The sequence below is a fragment of the Delphinus delphis genome, chromosome 6 (genome assembly GCF_949987515.2).
Source record: "Delphinus delphis chromosome 6, mDelDel1.2, whole genome shotgun sequence".
Classification (NCBI taxonomy): Eukaryota; Metazoa; Chordata; class Mammalia; order Artiodactyla; family Delphinidae; genus Delphinus; species Delphinus delphis.
In genome coordinates, this window is record NC_082688.1 from 65,720,288 (window position 1) to 65,726,287 (window position 6,000).

Genomic DNA, 6,000 nt, shown 5'->3' on the forward strand with positions numbered 1-6,000 from the left:
ATATTTTATAATTATATTTTGTGTCCTAAGAGAAATGTCTTAGTGGGCAGATAGGTATAGAAGTTAGAGGATCTAGACTGGAAAGAAGTGAAGAAGTAAGCAAAGTACAAAGACAAAGGAGGCAGAAAAGGGCAAACATTCTATGGAGAAATTCTGCAAAGAAAGCAAGTAAAGTAAGAGAAAGGTGGTCTGAGAGTTTGCAGGGCCTGGGAGAAGTCTTAGTGTGTTGACTGCTTGTTTCTCACAACAGTGAAGAAAAAGGATCGCAGGCAAAGGGGACAAAGCCAGGGGAGAAAAGGATACTGAAGACCTAAGCCAGAGGGAAAATGATTAAAAAAAAAAAAAAAAAAGGGTTCTAGGAGAGAATGCGATCAGGAAAACAAATGAAAAGGGTACTCTTGAAGGGAGAAGAAAAATTTTTTTCTCAGAAACCAGGGTAAGAAGAGAAAAAAATTCTGTGGTTAATATATATATATCTCAGAAGTGCTCATGTAGAAAGCCAATTTACTATCCATCTCCCCCACTAAGCTCTTCACTTGTTGAAAGTAAGAGAGTTTTATCTATCTTTGGTAATCCAGGGCCTAACAGAGTGCTTAACACATAGTAAATGCTCAATAAATGATAGCTACACAAAGGACATGACTGACCATCTCAGGAAAGATGAGGGCACTTGCTAAAAGAGACAGGACAGGAAGAAATCAAGGACCAACAGAGAGTAGAAAGTGTTTGGTCCAGTTGGAGAGGGTAACATGAAACTGAATCAACGAGAAATGAATAAAAGAAATGGCAAACTGCAGAAAGGACTCAGCCTTGGTTCCTGTAAAACTCTGAAAAGTTACAAGTAAGTGGACTGGGTTCAAGAAAGTGTAGCTCCCGTTTCCCAATATGGAAAGTAGAATATTAGAAGCAGCAAGAAGCTCTTAATGCAAAACTGAAAAATGCCTTGTTTGAAATGTACACCCTGACATGCAATAATACACTGTATTTCTTTACCTCATAGCATTCTTACAGGATTAGTTCTTATCAAGAAAGTGAAACACTGAGAAGTGACTTTTGGATGAAGTTATTTAATTTTTATTTAGATGTCCCCCAAATCTAAGTGTTTACTAGGTAGGTCTTTTTAAATATCTATGAACTTCTTCCTGGCTAATGAAATTCCCCAAAGCAAACAAAAATCAAAAAACGTTATGCTTTCTCTGGATATAAGCCCAGGAGTGGGATTGCTGGATCATATATATGGTAGCTCTATTTTTAGTTTTTTTAAGGAAACTCTATACTGTTCTCCATAGTGGTTGTACCAGTTTACATGCCCACCACCAAGACATACACGCACCTCAATGTTCATTGCAGCACTATTTACGATAGCCAGGACATGGAAGCAACCTAAATGTCCAAGAACAGAGGAATGGATAAAGAAGATGTGGTACATGTATACAATGGAATATTAACCATGAAAAAGAACAAAATAATGCCATCTGCAGCAACACGGACAGACCTAGAGATTGTTATACTGAGTAAAGTCAGACAGAGAAAGACAAATATCATATGATATCACTTATAAAAGTGGAATCTAAAAAAAAAAAGGTACAAATGAACTTATCTACATAACAGAAACAGAGTTACAGATGTAGAAAATAAACTTATGGTTACCAGGCGGTAAAGTGGGGGAGGGATAAATTGGTAGATTGGGATTGACACATACACACTACTATATATAAAATAGATAACTAGAGCTTCCCTGGTGGCGCAGTGGTTGAGAGTCCGCCAGCCAATGCATGGGACACGGGTTCGTGCCCCGGTTCGGGAGGATACCTACCACATGCCGCGGAGCTTCTGGGCCTGTGAGCCATGGCCGCTGAGCCCGCACGTCCGGAGCCTGCACTCCGCAGCGGAAGAGGCCACAACAGTGAGAGGCCCGCGTACAGCAAAAAAAAAAAAAAAAAAAAAAAAAGATAACTAATAAGAACCTGCTGTACAGCACAGGGAACTCTACTCAATACTCTGTAATGACCTATATGGGAATAGAAACTAAAAAAGAGTGGATAGATATATGTATAACTAAATCACTTTGCTGTACAGCAGAAACTAACACAACATTGTAAATCAACTATAATAAAAAAAGATTTTTTTAAGTTATGCTGTGTCACATCTGTGACTTGAATGAAGGACTGGGAGATGTGGAACAATGTCACTTCATCAGCAAACATGAGAGGAAGCTGAGGAAAGCTTAGACCTGCTCCTTCCTGCAATCCAGGTCTCCAGAACTGCAACTGTGGGCCAAAGTCACCCCAGCTCTCTGTACAATCAGTGGTGGTTGCATTAGCGCTCTTGGGGCACTCTCAGTCCAGATTCCCCATAGAGAACTGGGAAATGCTGAGTTCCAACACCTGGCCAGCATCAGCAACCACCAAACAGTCACCTCGGGGACCTCGACAAAGACATTCATCCGCTGTGCTTGCAGCCACTCCAGACCGCCTTCCTAACAGAGTCCTTTCTGCGAGGACCACTGTCTAAGTGACCTGTCACAGAGCTTATAAAGCAGCATTACTACTGTGGGCCAAAACGAGATTGATCTTTGAGCTTCGTGGTCTTCTGTTGTCAACGGTGCATTATAAAACCAATACTAAATACTTTATAAACAGGTCTCCCTACAGTGTATTAGAAGAATAGTGCATATTTCATGACCCATAGTTAGGTAGCCACATATCCATCAGACTAATAAATTATTTATTAGGTGCTCAGAAGTGCAATAAGAGTCAATAAACTAACTTCTGAATACTTACAAGCTACTATTTCACTGGAAATTGCACCTGAACGAGAAGACTAGCGCACTCACTGAATGGGGGATGGAAACATCCCGGCTCTCTCACATGTCCTGTTAGAAGGAAGCACAGGCCTCATGCGTGAGAAGGGGACCTGAAAAAAGTGTCTTGGTTATTGAACATACAAAGAGCACCAACCAACCCTATATTTGTTTCCTTTCTTTTCCATATAGTCTTCTCTGGTCCTACCAACCTTGGAGACAGCTCAGAGAAATAAAAATTAGTGGAAACATTTCCAACACACCCTGAGTCAGACCATATGACAACCACCACCACCACTCATGCTTTGCGTCTGACATCTCCAAAGAAACTATCCAACGGCTTGAGTGCCCAAGCTCTCTGCCGTATGTACAGCATAGAATTTGGCACTTATGAACCTCAGGTTTAGAGTAGCTTTTTTTTTTCCTGTTTTCAGTTAAAGGTCCCAAGATCAGAGACACTCAATGATACAGTCCCTGGTACCCAGTCCAACACCATCAGGCATCTCTTTCTGGGTTCCACCCCTTTGGAAAAGGACCTTCTGTTCAAGAATGTATTCCAGCCCTTCAAGAAGGAATTTCTTCAGCTGGGAGTTATTTCCCAAACTATCAGAGGCGTGGACCTTTGTGTAGCATTGTGGGTGCCAATGGTTTCACATGCTGGCCACATTAATACTGGAGAGCAAGCATCTGTAACCCACAGCTGAGTGTGCTCCAGCCCCAAAGCACCCGCAAGGCTGATGCCAATGCAAACCACTCTTCCCATCCCACTTCTGAACCACACTGGTTTTCTCCAGGAGCCAGGGGCTAAGATACAGTTCTGAAAATGAAGATTTGGGGTTCTTTCCATTCACATGATGGGTACAGAGTGTTGAGAAGAATACAGCCAGGGGGGACTGGCTCTTTTTTTTCTTTCCCGTTCCATACCAAGTGAACAAACCATAAAGAGGTTTACAGTGTCTAATGGTGTTCCAAAATATCGCAAGGGAAAAACCTAAATGGATAGATGTTTGCACACAGTTTTACGTCTTTCTTCCTAGAGTCTTATAGTTTTATCCCCATAGGCTGGAGGTTTTAAGGTTGAAAAATATTTTATGTGGGTAGGAAAAAGAAGTGGAAATAAAGGAGAAACATGTGAGAGATCTCCGCTTTCTCATCACTTTCTCAAAGAGACCTTCCCGAGTCCTGGAAATAATGGAAGAGTTGATGTAAAACTGTAAGACAAGACAAGTTTCTTGTATTACTTTTGCTACTACAACCACTACAGCTAAGATGATTATTCATATTAATGAGTTTGGTATGTAGACTAACTATAAAGGAAGCAGTCTCTGACCTCAAGTACTTATCTCTGTCTTTTGGGATTTATTCCTCCTGCTAGATTTACTTTTATTCTTCGTACCCTTTCCCAGAGGAAGTGATCATCACTCAGGACTTGTAGCATTTCCATGGGTGGGGTTTAAATATGGCAAAGACAAGGGAGAAAACTTTTGCCCTTGGACAGAGACAATGTTGGCCCCAGAGCTCAGGATGTCTAGAGTTTGTGACAAAAAGAAATAGAAACTCCCTGTGAATTTTTTACACTGGTCTCACTGAGCTTTATCAGAAAAATCTTACAAAGCGTGAAAGCAGATAGTATTCCAGGGAGCACGCAAGCACGCGTTCACACAAACTGTATCACTATCACCGCAAGCACGCGTTCACACAAACTGTATCACTATCACCGCAAGCACGCGTTCACACAAACTGTATCACTGCACACAAATGAGCTAACGTTAGATAAGTCTTGATCCACCCTTTATACTCAGCTATTTGTGTTTTGTGTGTGTGCTTATAGCACTTGTCAGAGATATCCATGGAGTCAGTTTTGCCCAAGTGTTTCCGCAGTCAGATTACGCGGGTTTGAATACCCATGGAACCTTTTACTAGTCGTGTGACCTCAGCCAAAATTCCTCATCTATAAAAAGGAAATAATACTAGCTCACCCAATTGCTGTGAAGATTAAACATTTTGATTAGTGCAAGACGTTTGGCTGAGTGAATAGCACATAGGCGCTCAATAAATATTAGGTGCTGCATATATATGTGTGTGAAGAGAGATTGCAAACCAGAAGCCCTCAGGCCAAGTTTGCTTTGCTTGGCTCCCTTCATGAGTATGTATGAGTGTGCAAGTGTGTTTAATTCGTAGGCAACATGTTAAAAAAAGAATCAAGAAATTTTAAATGAAACTATGGATTTCCAGCTGTTGGGGACAGGGTGGAGTATCAGGGAACTAAAGATACAGCAGCAGAAATCTGTGTTTCTTCATAACAACGATCCTCCGAGGTGGAGCTGTGCTCTCAGATGGGCACAGTCTCCATGACTCGCCTTCATATTATAAGCCACTTGTTTCCCTCAATTCCATCATTTGCCTGACCTCTATAGCCATTTGAGTTTGCGACCCCTGCCTATAAGTGACTCCTCCTTAACATGGCATACATATATGAAGAATTCACACATAAATGAATATATTTAAAGTGTCAAGTACCAAAAACGTTTTCTATCATGTCTACCTCTGACAAAAGTAACACTGAAATGCATTATGTTCCCTTTTGCATTTTCCTAAACCGTACATTGTTTTATATTTATTTAAATATGTGTGTGTGTATATCTATATCTATATATCTATATCTATATCTATATATATATCTATCTATATATATATATAAAAGCAGTGAGTAAATACATTACCTGTCACTATATCAGGGCTTTTGCCACAGTTACAGATATGGGCTTTGTGACAGCTATTTCAGTAACGGTGGTTCTCAAACATACATGTTTTTAACTGATAAAGACCTTTTTTAAAAAAGAAATTCATACTGAACATGCAGGATGAGAAGCATAAAGCCTGGGCCCCCTTGGTCTCTATAACCTGAGACACCTACATGAAGTTGTAAAACCCCACCAAAAGAAGTTTAGGAAACTGATCTACTCCCATTGCTTTACTATACAAACAGGAAAACTGAGACAAAGTAACAAAATAAGCCGGTGGCAGACTGGACCATTTTTTTTTGAGACCTGGGTCTCCCAAACTGCTTTTACATCGAGTTCAAAGCACAGGTCAAGAGTGTTGGGGATACAGTAGTGTACGAAGCCGCTCTGCTGACTTAATGAGAACCAACCATTAAACTTTCAGGAATTTTTTAAGCCAGTTGACTTCACATT